Source organism: Bos taurus, chromosome 2 (genome assembly GCF_002263795.3).
Source record: "Bos taurus isolate L1 Dominette 01449 registration number 42190680 breed Hereford chromosome 2, ARS-UCD2.0, whole genome shotgun sequence".
NCBI classification, from domain to species: domain Eukaryota; kingdom Metazoa; phylum Chordata; class Mammalia; order Artiodactyla; family Bovidae; genus Bos; species Bos taurus.
The window spans coordinates 80,551,415-80,569,331 of record NC_037329.1 but is presented as its reverse complement, the minus strand read 5'-3'; positions in this window follow the sequence as shown (position 1 = coordinate 80,569,331).

Genomic DNA, 17,917 nt, shown 5'->3' with positions numbered 1-17,917 from the left:
CTACAGGCACTAGTACAAACCTCCTAGGAAGGACTTATGAATGTGTGATGAATAATTTATAATAGTGAGATGAAGTCCCAGTGCCTAACTACCGAACAGGGAATCAAAGGCTTCCCAGGGGCCCTCAGGTCTGAAACACAGGAACTGCTCTGCGTGCACATGAACGAGTAATTGCCCAAGACTCCCGTTTCAGAGGCTCAAATGTCTTCCCTGTCAGTCCGTCCAAGATGGAGATGCCCACCATTACAGATCTTGAGGTAGACTTAAGACGGTAGACTCAGTAATATTATGTGTCAATTATAACTCAATTTTTGAAAAGACAACAGATTCAAAAGCAAAGCCTCCACACCAGTTCCTTAAATCCAGCGCAGAGAAAATCCTGTCACACTTTGCAAAGGTTTTCAAACACACACTCTTAGAGGGCATGTTACCTCGTTTCTGTTATTTGGATTTGAAAACAACAAAGACCAAGCTAGTAATTCTTTGAGGGTATGAGTGGTGTTTAAGGCAGAGCATCTTAATGTCAGAAGAAAAAAGAAAATAAACCATTTTTTAAAAAGATGAATATACTCTTACACAGAATTATCTCTGTTCCAGTGAGATGTTGCCTAAGGAAAAGGTTTTGGATAGTCATTCACTGATTTACTGAGCATATACAACGCCAGGCACAGGGGATAATAATGTGAACAAGGTGGACGTAGTCTCTGCCTTCACAGCAGTAGCATTACCATGAGATAAAACAAGTAAAAGTGACGTCCTGACACAAATGGGACGTGCCAAGTTATGAGAATACAGCAGGCAAAGAGAGTTGGGGTGGGGGCACGGCTCAGATCCAAGGTCAAAAACAGTCTTTGAGAAAAATTTTCATGTAACTGAGACCCAAGTGAGGGAGGGGATTTAGCTCAGAAAGAGGCAGTGAGAAACAAGCAGAGTGTTCTAGGAAGAGGGAAAAGCATGTACTGGATCAAAGCCCCAGATTAAGCCCAGGGTCAATCACCAACAAAGCAGGAGCAACAAAATTTCTCTCCTTTTATTCAATGTAGTATTTTCACAAAGAACCTACAAAGTAGTAATCTTTAAAAACAGCACACCATTGTTAGGCTTACTTATTGCCTAAATGCACTTCAAATTTTTTAATTACTTTTATTTTGAATCCCAAATGTGGGGTCAACACAATCTTTTCAGTGTTTAGAACCACAGGAATGATAAAGGTTCATGTTTATTGAATGCTATTTCTGACTCAGAATTTCCAAGTGTTCTACTACACTCATCAAATCATTTAATCCTCACAGTAATCCTACTATTGTTGCATTTTACAGATGGGAAAACTGAGACAAAGAAGTTACCTGCCTGAGGTCACAACATTATTAAGTGACAAAGCTAGGGTTTGAATCCTAAATAGTCTGGTGCTAAAATCTGAGCTTCTAACCATAAATTATGTGCTCATACTGTTAGGAAAGTGAAGTAAGTTTCCTATGGCTTAAAAGCTTGATACTTAAAAAGCCAGGCTAGAGAGGAAAATGATACCATGAAGAGTCTTATAAGCCAAATCAAAGAATTTTAACATCTTCATGAGAAGAATGGGGAGTTTCTGAAGGTTTTTAAGCATGGACATGACATAATCAGAATTGCTTTGTACCAAGATCTCTCCGGCTGCAATGAGAATAAATGAGGGAGGAACAAGGCTTTAGACAAGGAGACAAGGAGGCAATATAGAAATATCCAGGTGGGAGATCATACCGCTTGATCTAGGATAGTAGCAGGGAAGATGGAAACAACCATACATATTCAAGAGTATTTAGGAGGTAGAATCAACAGAACTTAGTGACCAACTGGAGGTGGTTGATGGGGAGGGAGAAGTCAAGGATGAAGCCCACATTTCTGGATGGATGGTATCTGAGGGCACACAGAGGAGAAAGTTAAGCGACAGACGTGAGTTCGTGCCTGGAGATGCTGTTTATCCAGCAGGCGCTGGCCAGTAGGCAACTGGATGTAAACATCTGAAGTTAAGAGAGAGTCATTAAAATCATCAGAGTAGATGAGATTCCCTTACCCCAACAAGTGTGTTGCGTGAAAATAAAATAAAGCTGGGAAGAAAATTCTCCCACATTTAAGAGATTTCTAAATCTTGAGGGAAAGAAAAAAAGCTGTCAATGTCAGAAGGTTGGGCTGGGAAGGGGAAGAAGAAATGGGGCAGAAAAGTATGGTTGTCATCATATTTGTCATCATTTTTGTAACTGTTGTTTTCCCCAAAGATCTGAACACAAACATTGATGGAAATAAGCAGAGAACCAAGAGTGTTTATGAAGAGAGGTCCCAGAGAAGGCAGGATTGAGATTCCAGGTAGAGAATAATTCCTTGGTCCAGATGAAAAGAGGTGAAAGTCGCTCAGTCGTGTCCGACTCTTTGGACCCCACAGACTACAGTCCATGGAGTTCTCCAGGCCAGAATACCAGGGTGGGTAGCTGTTCCCTTCTCCAGGGGATTAATTAAACAAGGAGGCCATAACACTGAAGTGGCTCTAATGCTGAAGCAGCCTACAGAAGCAAAACAAAACCTAAGCCTGTAATGTCTCAAGCTTACAAATTTGAAATCTATGGACAGCCAATCACAAATGGCCAAAGAAGCTTTAAGTTATAGCCAATCAATAATTTCCCAGCTTTGGACACCTCCTTTTCTCTGTGAGAGTCTCCTTCTAACTCCTGTTGGTGGAGTGCACCTAACCACTTACAGTTGGGCACTACCTGATTCAAACTGATTTTTGCTCAAATAAACTCTTACCATTTTTAATATGCTTCAGTTTATCTTTTAATAGGGAGAGAACAAGAATGGAAGACAAGCATTTGGTAGGAGCAGAGCAAGAAGCAGATGCCGTTTCTGAGTAACAGCTTCTATTTCCTCAGAAACAGGGGGCAAGGTTATCTGCCAAAAGGAAGAGAGGATGAGGGCACGATTCAAAGTGATTGTTCTTCTTTGCCGCCTTCACGGACCATTTGTGTAGGCAGCTCAATTCTGTCCCTGAAATTGCCGAGTCACTCACAGGAGCTCTTCAGGTACATCCTGCTTGATTATTTTGGAAGCGATAGTTTAAATATTAAATGTCATGAATGAAATTATGCTAGACAGAAAGGAGTTACAGAAGGAGATAATGGAGCCTATCAAGAAAAAAATATAAAGAAATTATCCTATTATAAAGGTCCTTTTCAGTTGGAATGATGAAATATTTCTATATAGGATGGATTTCGGAACCATCCAGCATCACTGTTTTTGTCTATTTCTATATTCACATTGGACCTCCGGAGTCTCTGCAATATCATATAGAGAATTCTGCCATAAGATAAAAGGGCCCAGCTCTCAATATTTGTGAATCTGCAGATTCTTTAAATCTCTCATATTTTATAATAGGATATTACAATTTTCAGAATTTATTTAAATTTATATTTCAAGTTCATTTTCATAAAACTTTCAACACAGTACAGTATGTTGCTTAGCTATCCCTTTATTAGACCCTGTGTATTAAATTTAATTCAGAATCAAATGCTTAAAATAACTTTTTTGAAGAACTGATATGCTCCCTCCTTCCTGATAACAAAAATTAGCCAATTTACTAGATTTCTTCCTTTGACATGGTTTACAGGGAAATTCTTACATTTACTTAGAGCAACTCTACTTACCCTTATAGCTAATCTATTCTTCCCTTTCCATTTCCTCTAGTCTGTAGTCTGAACTAATGTGCTCCAAATGGGACAAAATTTGGGGGATATGTAATAGAAATAAAATAGTTAGAAGACCAACTTAATCTTGTGGATAGTCAAAAGCAAGTTCAATTTCTTCCTGAACACTGTGTTTACCTGATCTTCATAGCACATAATCAGTTTAGTTCAATCACTCAGTCACGTCCAACTCTTTGCGACCCCATGGACTGCAGCATACCAGGCTTTCCTGTCCATCACCAACTCCCGGAGCTTGCTCTGTCATCCCCTTCTCTTCCTGCCTTCAATCTTTCCCAGCATCGGGATCTTTTCCAATGAGTCAGCTCTTCGTACCAGGTGGCCAAACTATTGGAGCTTCAGCTTCAGCCTCAGTCCTTCCAGTGAGTATTCAGGACTGATTTCCTTTAAGATTGACTGGTTTGATCTCCTCGCTGTCCAAGGGACTCAGGCACATAATAAATTGTTATAAACGAAATACTCTAACATCCTGAGCCTACATCAGAAAAAATTATCTTGAAAACTTCTCATAACTTAGATGGTACTATGTCCAAGTCTACTAAGTGGCATCCCAACCTCTTACTAAACTGCTAAACTGTACAATGTGCAAAGGAAAACAAACAAAAGGATAATTCATCAGTGTTTTACAAAATTTTTTTGGATCTAGTATTTTATCAGATATTCTGTTGCCCATTTCACCAGGCTCTCTCCCAGAAAGTGGCATTCTAATTTTTCTGAGGATAATCGTAGCTCTGCTTGCTCAGTGGTTTTTATTTTTGTGAGTGATTTGTTTTAGTCAGTTTATACCATTCACATGCCTCATATTGTTTTCCAGGAACCAGCCCATGATATTGAGAGGCGATACACATCTGGTACCTTTAAAAGTAGCATCTGCATTGCCGGCAATAATTAGCATTTTGCTTTACGGTGCATTCTGCTTTGCATTTATACTGCACCCTGAATCAAATGACTTTTAGACCCTGAATTAGTTAATCTATACAACACTGCTACCTTGCCCAACAGCTCAGAAAGATATGAAGGGATTTTATTCAAATTTAACCTACAAAATGGGTGAAAGTGAAATTAGGCAAGCAAGGCAATAAAGCAACAAGCCTAGAATAAGAACACCTGGAGATGAAAAACCTGGAGCCGAGTCTCTAAGCCAAACTACTTCCCTAAGAATTCCTGAGCACTAATGAAAGCAATTAACACTGCACACAGCTTGCCTCCCCTGTATCCTGCCTGCTGGTAGACTCTCAGTGGCCTACATGTCATCTCCATGATAGCATTAAAACAAAGCAAAAATTACTTGGAAGATAATAAAGGGTAGCTAGCCAACAATCCTCTAAGGTTTCCTTATGCTGAATGAAACAGGTATTTTTAAAACCATTCAAGAATACCATCTTGTTTCTCCACTGTGCCATAGATTGTTTAAAAGCAAATGATTTCTAGAACTTATAAGTATTCTGCTTTATTTTTGCAAAAAGCCTAATTCCTCTCCCCTTCTATGTACCTATCCATTGGAGAGTAGATAAAGGGTACAAATAAATTCTGTTCTAATCTCTATAGATGAAATTTGGCAACTTGCTTCATTTTGACATGTGAAAGTGAAAGAGTTAGTCACTCAGTCGTGTTTGACTCTTTGTGATCCCATGGACTGCAGCCCACCAGGCTCCTCTGTTCATGGAGTTCTCCAGGCAAGAATACGAAGTGGGTAGTCATCCCCTTCTCCAGGGGATCTTCCGGACCTGGGAATCAAACCCAGGTCTCCTGCACTGCAGGCAGATGCTTTACCATCTGAGCCACCAGGGAAGCCCCTCATTGTGACATAGGAACAAGTAGCTTATTTCTTTGCTGAAGTTGTAGGGTTACTAAGAACACAGAGTGCCTCTTCAGCCTCATTAGCTTTTCTAGGATGTGGGTACTTTGTGATGCATTTTAGAATTTTCACTGTTTATAGGATGATTCACAACTTGCTGCTTAAAATAAATGAGTTTTTCCAACATCATCTTTTCCCTGCTAGGTGAAGACTGTGCCCTTATCATGTACAAAATTTCCATTATTTCTTGGAGTCCAATTATGAACTTCCTATTTATTTCTCTGGTCTATTTATGCAATAGTAGCATACTGCATTAAATTCTGAGGTTCTATAATAGGTTTAATATCTGGTAATACTCATTCTCTTCAATGTTCTTTTCCAGAATTTCACTAGCTACTCATATTTATTTTTCCAAAGATTCTTTTGAGTCAGTTTGTGCTGTGCTTAGGCACTTAGTCATGTCCGACTCTTTGCAACCCCATGAATCGCAGCACGCCAGGTCTCCCTGTCTATCACCAACTCCTGGAGTTCACTCAACCTCACGTCCATCAAGTCAGTGATGCCATCCAGCCATCTCATCCTCCGTCATCCCCTTCTCCTCCTGCCCCCAATCCCTTCCAGCATCAGAGTCTTTTCCAATGAGTCAACTCTTCGCATGAGGTCGCCAAAGTACTGGAGTTTTAGCTTTAGCATTAGTCCTTCCAAAGAACACCCAGGGCTGATCTCCTTCAGAATGGACTGGTTGGATCTCTTTGCAGTCCAAGGGACTCTCAAGAGTCTTCTCCAACACCACAGTTCAAAAGCATCAATTCTTCGGCACTCAGCCTTCTTCACAGGCCAACTCTCACATCCATACATGACCACAGGAAAAACCATAGCCTTGACTAGACGAACCTTTGTTGGCAAAGTAATGTCACTGCTTTTCAATATGCTATCTAGGTTGGTCATAACTTTCCTTCCAAGGAGTATCTTTTAATTTCATGGCTGCAGTCACCATCTGCAGTGATTTTGGAGCCCTGAAAAATAAAGTCTGACACTGTTTCCCCATCTATTTCCCATGAAGTGATGGGACCAGAGGCCATGATCTTTGTTTTCTGAATGTTGAGCTTTAAGTCAACTTTTTCACTCTCCTCTTTCACTTTCATCAAGAGGCTTTTTAGTTCCTCTTCACTTTCTGCCATAAGGGTCATCTACATACCTGAGGTTATTGATATTTCTCCCGGCAATCTTGATTCCAGCCTATGCTTCTTCCAGTCCAGCGTTTCTCATGATGTATTCTGCATAGAAGTTAAATAAGCACAGTGACAATATACAGCCTTGACCTACTCCTTTTCCTATTTGGAACCAGTCTGTAGTTCCATGTCCACTTCTAATTGTTGCTTCCTGACCTGCATATAGGTTTCTCAAGAGGCAGGTCGGGTGGTCTGGTATGTCCATCTCTTTCAGAATTTTCCACAGTTTATTGTGATCCACACAGTCAAAGACTTTGGTATAGTCAATAAAGCAGAAATAGATCTTTTTCTGGAATTCTCTTGCTTCTTCCATGATCCAGTGGATGTTGGAAATTTGATCTCTGGTTCCTCTGCCTTTTCTAAAACCAGATTGAACATCTAGAAGTTCACGGTTCATGTATTGCTGGAGCCTGGCTTGGAGAATTTTGAACATTACTTTACTAGCATGTGAGATGAGTGCAATATTAATCTCTTACTGTTTTAATATTTATCTGTTCATTCTCTTCAGCTTTCCAAGTATAAATCATATCACCTAGAAATAGTAATTTTTTCAACCTTCTTTAAAATTTTTGTAACTCTATTGTCCTTTAATTACATGAATTATTACTTCCAGTACAAGGGCAAATAAAAGTAGTAAGAGTAGGAATTTATATCTTATTCCTGTTTAGAGTGGTTAGCCATCTAGGAAAAAAATTATATTCATATCTTATAAACTTACACAATGAAAGTGAAAGTGTTGGTCATTCAGTCATGACTCTTTGTGATCCCATGGACTACAGCCCACCAGGCTCCTCTGTCCATGGAATTCTCCAGGCCAGAATACTGGAGTATGTTGCCATTTCCTTCTCCAGGGGATCTTCCCAATCTAGGGATTGAACCCTGGTATCCTGCGTTAAAGGCAGATTCTTTACCATTTGAGCCACCAGGGAAGTGCATTATACAAGAATACATTCCAAATAAATCAAAGATTTACATGTAAATAATTAAGCCATAGAAGAAAATATGAGAGAACTTCTTTATAAACCTAGTTTCAAGGATTTCTTTCAAAATATTATTCAAAATGAAAAAGCCATTAAAAAGTTGAGAAATTTGATTACACCTTAAATGATTTCTACCTAGAAATAAAATAAAATAAAAATAAGGCCAAAAGACAAAAAAATAAACTGGTAACTATAAAGGTGTTTACAATTCATATAACAGAGAAAATAAAAATTGAAATGTAGGCCATATGGTATACATTTTCTATTTTAAAGAATAATGGGGAAATAAGAAATAATTTATATTTGTATTTACTTGTGTTTATATAAAGAAATTGCAGAAGAAAACATAATGAACTATTAATAATGGTTACCTATATGAAGTGGAGTGAGAACTCAGTAAATTGGGGAAAGGATTGGGAGAAAGACATTTCACTATATACCTTTATTCATTCATTCATTTAAGTTTTTTCAACCAATTAATAAATGTTTTAATATAAAGTAATGACTTCTCAGAAAGATGAGAACAGAAGAGCTGATCAAAATTCCTCTTTTGTTTCAACTGAAAAACAAGGAAAGTGTGTAAAGGGATTTCTCTCGGAGTTGGCCCAAATGAACAAGACTGAAGTGAGTTATCAAGAGCTAACTGCTATAATCTCCTTTCTAAGAAAGCACAGCCCACAAACACCTAATGTTGCCAGGGTCACTAAGAGCCCTTGCTAAACTTTTGTGCAAACAGAAATCAGCATCCCCATGCCGAGTCAGACTCAGTTCCCCCAGCCTGGGCAAGTAAACAATGTACATATGATAATTTTTAGATAATTTCTCTTCCCCTCAGGGGAGCCTTACTCCAGGGCACACGGCTCAGTCAGCAAGAACATGAATTTCAGCCCCCACTCAGCCAAATGCCTTCACCCAACCATTCTGAGTTGTGAGAAAGTGAGACAAGGCTCAGCAAGGGACAAGTCCACTTGGATCCCCTTGTACCACATTTGTTATGGGAGCAAACCATGTGAGCCAGGGAGAAGTAGGGATTTTCCTGATTCCAATTTCCTGTTATGAATTCCCCTTCCCCAGTGTGATGGAATATGGATCTAAATTGAAGAAGAGTTTTTCCTAAAAGGAAAGCGAGAGAGAGAGATTGAGAAAAAGAGGAAGGGCAAAGACAAAGGAAAGTTAGGAAAAACAGGAACTTCCTGCCCTAGAGTCACTTTCAGTGTTTCATGAAAAGACTCCAAGGCAAAAGCATGGGGCTGAGAAAATATATGAGGCCACACAAAAGAAAGCACAGACAGGCAGCTTCTCATCAACTGACAAATTCCTGACTCTGAGGCATTTTCCTAGAACAAAAGGACATTTATGTGGATTGACAAGCAGATAACAGAAACATGACATCATGCACCTAAAAGCAATGACCAGGTTAAAAGGAAAATCAGATATGGAAGTCTGACCACTGGTTTCAAAAGTCTTATAAAGTGCTATCCCCTTCTGGAACTTTCCATGCCCCATTTTCCTCTCCATTCCTATCCGTCTGCCTAATATTCAAACTATTAGTGTGAATCTCTATTACGTCTTTTACCATTAGATATAAAAGGAAGAATTTTTCACAGTTTATTGTGATCACACAGTCAAAGGCTTTGGCATAGTCAATAAAGCAGAAATAGATATTTTTCTGGAACTCTCTTGCTTTTTCCATGATCCAGTGGATGTTCGCAATTTGATTTCTGGTTCCTCTGCCTTTTTTAAAACCAGCTTGAACATCAGGAAGTTCACAGTTCACATATTGCTGAAGCCTGGCTTGGAGAATTTTGAGCATTATTTTATTAGCATGTGAGATGAGTGCAATTGTGCGGTAGTTTGAGCATTCTTTGGCTTTGCCTTTCTTTGGGATTGGAATGAAAACTGACCTTTTCCAGTCCTGTGGCCACTGCTGAGTTTTCCACATTTGCTGGCATATTGAGTGCACCACTCTCACAGCATCATCTTTCAGGATTTGGAATAGCTCAACTGGAATTCCATCACCTCTACTAGCTTTGTTTATAGTGATGCTTTCTAAGGCCCACTTGACTTCACATTCCAGGATGTTTGGCTCTAGGTCAGTGATCACACCATCATGATTATCTGGGTCGTGAAGATCTTTTTTGTACAGTTCTTCTGTGTATTCTTGCCATCTCTTCTTAATATCTTCTGCTTCTGTTAGGTCCATACCATTTCTGTCCTTTATCGAGCTCATCTTTGCATGAAATGTTCCTTTGGTATCTCTGATTTTCTTGAAGAGATCCCTAGTCTTTCCCATTCTGTTGTTTTCCTCTATTTCTTTGCATTGATCGCTGAGGAAGGCTTTCTTATCTCTCCTTGCTATTCTTTGGAACTCTGCATTCAGATGTTTATATCTTTCCTTTTCTCCTTTGCTTTTCACTTCTCTTCTTTTCACAGCTATTTGTAAGGCCTCCCTAGACAGCCATTTTGCTTTTTTGCATTTCTTTTCTACAACAGACTGGTTCCAAATAGGAAAAGGAGTACGTCAAGGCTGTATATTGTCACCTTGTTTATTTAACTTACATGCAGAGTACATCATGAGAAACGCTGGACTGGAAGAAACACAAGCTGGAATCAAGATTGCTGGGAGAAATATCAATAACCTCAGATATGCAGATGACACCACCCATATGGCAGAAAGTGAAGAGGAACTCAAAAGTCTCTTGATGAAAGTGAAAGTGGAGAGTGAAAAAGTTGGCTTAAAGCTCAACATTCAAAAAACGAAGATCATGGCATCCAGTCCCATCACTTCATGGGAAATAGATGGGGAAACAGTGGAAATAGTGTCAGACTTTATTTTTCTGGGCTCCAAAATCACTACAGATGGTGACTGCAGCCATGAAATTAAAAGACGCCTACTACTTGGAAGGAAAGTTATGACCAACCTAGTTAGCATATTCAAAAGCAGAGACATTATTTTGCCAACAAAGGTCTGTCTAGTCAAGGCTATGGTTTTTCCTGTGGTCATGTATGGATGTGAGAGTTGGACTGTGAAGAAGGCTGAGTGCCGAAGAATTGATGCTTTTGAACTGTGGTGTTGGAGAAGACTCTTGAGAGTCCCTTGGACTGCAAAGAGATCCAACCAGTCCATTCTGAAGGAGATCAGCCCTGGGATTTCTTTGGAAGGAATGATGCTAAAGCTGAAACTCCAGTACTTTGGCCACCTCATGCGAAGAGTTGACTCATTGGAAAAGACTCTGATGCTGTGAAGGATTGGTGGCAGGAGGAGAAGGGGACGACAGAGGATGAGATGGCTGGATGGCATCACTGACTCGATGGACGTGAGTCTCAGTGAACTCCGGGAGTTGGTGATGGACAGGGAGGCCTGGCGTGCTGCGATTCATGGGGTCACAGAGTCGGACACGACTGAGCGACTGATCTGATGTGATCTGATAAAAGGAAGAGTTAAAAAAAAAAATCAAGCTAAACAGTGAGCAGACCCAAAGAGAATGTATCATCTTAAATTTTTGCTCAAATAACAGATCAAAATAGGCCTGCCTTCTATCAAAGATAAGTATATACAAAATAAACAGTGTTAAGTCCTTTGAAAAGTTTTGGCAAGAAAATAAAAATAACATGATAAATCTGGAAGAGTATATTTTTACAAAGATACATTCCAAAAAGCAAACACCAAACATTTTAGACCATTGTTTTTATACTATTAGAAATGAAAGATAAGATATTTTTGAAAGGGAATGACTACATTAGGGGAAAAAAGTAAACCATGTAAGGTAACTAATAATGTCATAACAGTATTTAAAATAGCACTCACAGCTGTAGAGAACTAAAGTGACCTTGCAGAACATTAAAGCTGGGATGTGGAGAGAGATTTGACATTTTCTTCCAGAAAGAAAAGGTAAAGGAAAAAGAAATGAAAAAGTCAGAGAGAAAAGATAGAAGAGCCAACAGCAGAAATCTGACATCTGGATAATTGATCTTCCTTGAGGAGAAAATAGAATACCCCAGTCCAAAGCCATTTAAGAAATAGGGATTTAGGCTTCCAGCATTCTCCTTCAGTTTATTCTTGCTAAAAAACTGAATGCTAGCTCAAATGTCCAGTGCATTGATCTTCTTGCCCAGTTCATGGGTTAATTTCCTCAGGAGCCAACGATAAGAGTCACCACCCAAATGTCTTGTCTTAAAAGAGAATACAGTGCATTTATGATATAAAAATAAGACCCAGCAGTAAAATATACAGTACTGATTTAAATAGTGGGCAGTAATCATCAAAGTGACAATAAGAACAACTTAAGTATACTGAATATTTTCCATGTGTAAGGCACCATACGAAGTATTAGCTAATTGAATAATCACCAACAATAATCACCTCCTATGAGGAAACTATGAGGAAAGTATTATTATTATTATCACAATTTCATTGATGAGTAACCTAAAATTTAGCAGAAGCTAAAGACTGCACAATTTGGAGAAGGGAGAACAGAGACTTGAGTTGAGCTTATGTTTCTCTGGAGCCCATGCTCTTAGCCAGGACATCATCACTAAGTGACAATGGTTCTGAAAGTCCAGGTCATCTTGGATAGTGATGTTTTTTCCTAAGATATTCCTTTGTGGTCACTCCAGAGTCTGCAGTTTCTGATTTTTCTAATGAAGAATCAGAAGAGAGTGGATCTCTGGTGTGTGCAAATCAACCCCTGAGGGCCTTTTGCCCAGTTAAGCTTTGATGATTTCTATGATGTACAGAAATTTGTAGCTTGTTATTGGACACAGCCCAAAACTATATTATCACTGAATAAAGCCTAATATTGAGTGTAAGTGAAACTCTGAACTGTTTCATAAGAAGAAGACATAACAAAAGAGAGATAGGGGGCAGAGGATAAACAATAGACTATGAAAGCAAACACAGCTTTCTAAGTATAGACTATGAAAGCAAACACAGCTTTCTAAGTAACCAAGCAGATTCCAGTTGATCAACAAACTCCAGCAGCTAGACAGGTGCCATCTGTACCAGAGAGGTCACTAAATACCAATGGAACAATAAAGCTATCTCCAGATTTGCCTTTACATTTACTGATATGTATTGATACCATAATCACAAACTTGGTTATAAGGGCCTGCTGCTTTTCATGAAAAATGTCAAGTAAACTCACTGAGTCAATTTGTAAACTGAAAGGAAAACACTGGCTTCCCCTAGACAAATACAGTAGATCAGAAAAACGTGTCAATGACATGATAGGGAAAAACAAAAACCTCTCCTAAAAGAAAGAAATGAATAAACCTACAGAATAGTAGGATATACTCATGCTGCTGCTGCTGCTAAGTCGCTTCAGTCGTGTCCGACTCTGTGTGACCGCACAGACAGCAGCCTACCAGGCTCCCCCGTCCCTGGGATTCTCCAGGCAAGAACACTAGAGTGGGTTGCCATTTCTTTCTCCAATGCATGAAAGCGAAAAGTGAAAGTGAAGTCGTTCAGTCGTGTCCCACTCTTAGCAACCCCATGGACTACAGCTTACCAGGCTCCTCCGCCCATGGGATTTTCCAGGCAAGAGTACTGGAGTGGGGTGCCATTGCCTTCTCTGGATATACTCATATGTTTATCAAAACAACAAAATTCTTGAAAAAATAAAGAAATAAAAATCATTAACACCTTGACATATCTTAACAAAATTACTGAATTTCTAGAAGGAAAAACAACCCCCAAGTATCCAGGCATAAAAAGAAGGTGACCTAGAACAAGTAACAAAAAATCAAGCTGGCCTCAGATTTCTCCCCTGAAACATTAGATTCTAGATAAAAATGAAGCAGCATCTATCCTAAATGCAATACCCTTCTGAAGGCTCAGAGTGTACATTCACATAGAAAAGCTTCTACAGAGTCCTGTCACGCATATGAAAAAGAATAATATTGAACATTAAGTTGTGTATATATATCAGCTTACTGCTTCTCATAGCTTCCATAGGAGGTGACATTATTATTATTATTTTAGTAAAGAGGATGCTGAAGCACAAGGAACTTAGTAAACTGCCTGAAATCACATATCTAGAAAGTAGAACCCAAATGCTCCAGTTGCAAAATATTTACTTTGAATCATTACACTGTTTGAAAACTAACAAATCATCTAAAATAAAAGGAAATGAACAAGTACTTTACCAAGGACAGCCGAAGGATATCAAACTGGTCAATCCTAAAGGAAATCAAACCTGAATATTCATTGTAAGGACTGATGCTGAAGCTCCAATCCATTGGCACCTGATGCAAAGAGCCTACTCACTGGAAAAGAACTTGATGCTGGGAAAGATTGAGGGCAGGAGGAGAAGGGGGTGACAGAGAATTAAATGGTTGGATAGTATCATTGACCCGATGGATATGAGTTTGAGCATACTCTGGGAGATAGTGAAAGACAGGGAAGCCTGGCATGCTATAGTCCATGGGGTCGCAAAGAGTCGGACACACCTGAATGACTGAACATCAGCATTATGATAAGTCCATTCTGGATAGCTTCTCCCATCCCCCAGGTTTAAGCTTAAATGTCATTCTATTAGCGAAATCTTTTCTATGACATCTTCCAGACCAGGTCTACCACTCAGGGTATATCTAGGAAATCAGAGTTGTTTACTTCTTCCAAACAGAGGGGATTTAATACAAGGAATCCATTACAAAGATGATGAAAAAGCTTTGAAAATAAATAAGGGGACAGGAAGACAAAAGGTTAATAACAGCATGAGGCTACTATTATCTCTCTCTGCAATAAAAAGACGATGGCAACAAGCAGGGTCCCAGAAATCATGGCTTTTCAGAGGAAGCTAGGACCATAAAATGAGGAACTCAGAAGAGGTGGAGTTACTGCTGGAGGGATTGGAGGGGGCAGAAAGAGAAAGGGAGACTTTCACTGGACTCTCCTCCCCAGCCACCTTCCAATCTGGCTCTACCTCTCATGGTTGAACCTATCTGAAAGGCACAGGATAAAGAAACCGGGATAATGTTGTTCCCTACGACAGAGAGCAGAACAGGGGAAGGACAGTGAACAACTGCCATAAACTTCTCTGGCTGTACCACCAAATGCCCCCATATTATCTCTACCATAATACACCCTAACTTGTATCCATTTGTTCAGTGTGTGCCTCCCCCACCGCTACAGCCATGGCACTGCACCTTTTAGATCAGCCTGATGGAAAGAACTTGCACAGTGAGCTGACTGCTTCCAGTTGCCACATCTACTGGCTCCACCATACCATTCATACCAAGGCCATACTTTGCCAGAGCTCCTCTAAGCCAATGATTAGCATGGCAGAAGTATTCAAGCTGGGCCATTCATGGACTTTGAGATTGATGTGACTCCTCTTTTTGCTTCCCAACAGCCTGGTTGAGACTTTCTCAGGGCTGCACTGTAGACATGGGTTCTGCCTACCCTTCTCTCCTTTCTTCCGCTCTTTCTGCAGCACTGTCAGTCCTGCATCAGGGTCTGGGCTCTCCTCATCTACTCTCACTCCCTTCTCCTGGGATCCTTCACAGGTATTTCCTCCAACCTCTTGAACTTCTAATTCCATCTTGGCATGTGCTTGCCTAGAAAATCCACCAAACTATTGCTGTTCAATTGCCAAGTTGTGTCCAACTCTTTGTGACCCCATGGACTCCAGCAGGCCAAGCTTCCCTGTCCTTTATCACCTCCCAGAGCTTGCTTAAACTCCATGTCCATTGAGTTGGATGGTGATGCCATCCAACCATCTCATCCTCTATCATCCTCCTCTCCCTCTGCCCTCCAGTGGGCAGCTTGAGGGTCTTCTCCAGTGACTCAGCTCTTCACACCAGGTGGCCAAGTATTGGAACTTCAGCTTCAACATCACTCCTTCCAAAGAATATTCAGGGTTCATTTCCTTTAGGATTTGACTGATCCTTGCTGCCCAAGGGACTCTCAAAAAGTTTTTGCAGGTTTTTCTGTACCACCTTACAGTAAAACCCAAATAAATTTTTTGGCTAACCCAATAAAACCTCCCAGAGTGGAGAGAATGTGTAGATCTTGTTCATTTATACCATCCCATCACCCAGTATAATACCCAGTACAGAGCTGGCACTCACTACATGTTTAATGAATAATTGTTAAATGTTTGAAGAACTAAATTGACACCACACAATATATTTTTAGCAATAAGCATTAATCATGAACAGATTTGAAACAAGCAGTAAATAACTTGCCTTCAGATGCAGATTCATTATGAGTCATCCTGCAGTTTACAGCTTGCTCTCATACAAAAAGAGTTCTGGTATTAATCACTGAGGTGAATAATTCCTGGACTTGACATAGGGCATAGCTCCTAGAATTATTCCTTGGTTTCCAAGTAAAGCAAATAACTTTTAAGTTGGTATTTCAAATTTTTCAGATTTTCACTATTCACTGAGAGATGCATGTGTTCAGCAGATAGGCAGCAAAGAATCCAGACTTCATAAGGTCAGAAGACAAGATTATTAACAGGATTATTCTTGTAGTCAGGGACCTGAACACTATAAAATCCAATTTAACTGACCCTCTCCCTGTTGGCCCTTATCTGAATCCCACTCTTTATTTTTTTTTTCCTTTTTTCAGAAGGGAAAACATTTAAAATTTCTGAATCCAAGCTGAGATTACTAAAAATCAAGCACACAGTGCTACAGAGTGCTAGCAATTTTCTTTCATCTTTCTTCACAAAACCAAGAGCAAGATAAAAAGATAGGATGTCTAGAGATATAATAGGCATTGTGTTAAGTGCCAACCTCTCTAAAAAAGTCTCCTTTGCCACTAGGATTAACTCCTTCTTAAGACAAAAGTCTGAACCAGGCAAATACTTATGTGCTTCTGTATGAAATTTCTGAAAAAGTCTAGGCTTACTTTGCATAAAGGGTATGCAGTCTTTCTGCTTCCATGTCTATTACGTTTCTGAAATTAATTATATAAAACAACTTAAGAAAAAAACACAATTGTTCCCTTTTGTCCATATTTCTTATAAATTGGTAGGTAAATTCACAGGTTTAATGTGATTCAGTTTTTACTGTCAAGATTGCTTTAGAGATGATGCCATGAACTTCCACTGGGAGGCACATAATGTCTGGTCATTGTCTGCTTTATGATGGGAGCAGACTCTGGTGCTCAACACCCTGCTACATCCAACAAGCTGAAGTTTCAAAATATTACTGTAATATTGTTTTTCTTCATTTTTGAACTATAGAATTGTATAAAGAGAAACCAGCTCATCAGTAATGTTATTATCTTAGGTGCAGTTAGTATAGAAAAGGCAGAATAAAAGCTTTACTCTATTAATTTACTTACCAGCTTTTAAAATAATGACTTGGATTCGTATGATCCTCCCAAGATGACTAATGAATCTTTTTATTTTAAAGTCATTCTTAATTTATTTCTTTAAATGTATTTGATGTGTTTTAATCCATTGCAACTATTATCTTTATTCATGCCCAAATTAGGCCATCTTTAGCCAGAGTCCTTTTGAAACAATCTCAGTAGTCTTTGATAGTGGATTTACCTTCAGATACGACAAGATTTCTGCACTCATTTGTGCATTTTCTACCCCAAATCTGAAATCAGCCTCTTCTCCAAGAAGTTATGGCTTATGCATAGGGGGAAATGTGAGCTGGTGGTGGTCATTTGCTGCTTGGATTGGTCACTGTTCTAGGCCTTTATAGGGAATAAAATTAGGAAACATGTAATTTGGAAAAAGGATAAAATATATCATGTGTCCATATCTCACTGGTAGTCCAACTCAAATTCAGGACTAATGGGTTTTTACAAGTCTTGCATTATAAATTTGCTATTAAGGCATACAATCAAAAAAAACTCTGATGATGGAAAAATAGAACCATCTTATTTCTTTGAGAAAGAGAAAGAGACAGAGAAAGGAGAAACTTATTGATTAGAAGAGAACTAAAACACACCCATTGGGATGGTTATTATCAAAAACAAAAAACTTTGTGTAGAGATGGACATTTACCAGCAGACCTGACCCCTCTCCTCCCACCCAGGAGGGAGGAATGAATACAGCCCTCAGAGCCCAGTATTTCAAATACTCTGATGTTGCGCATTTTTTCATTTTAGATTTTAAAAAATAAAATTCTACTGATCATGTTAAAAATATATAACAGCAAGTATCAGTGAGGATATGGAGAAAGTGGAACTCTTGTATACTGTTATTTGAT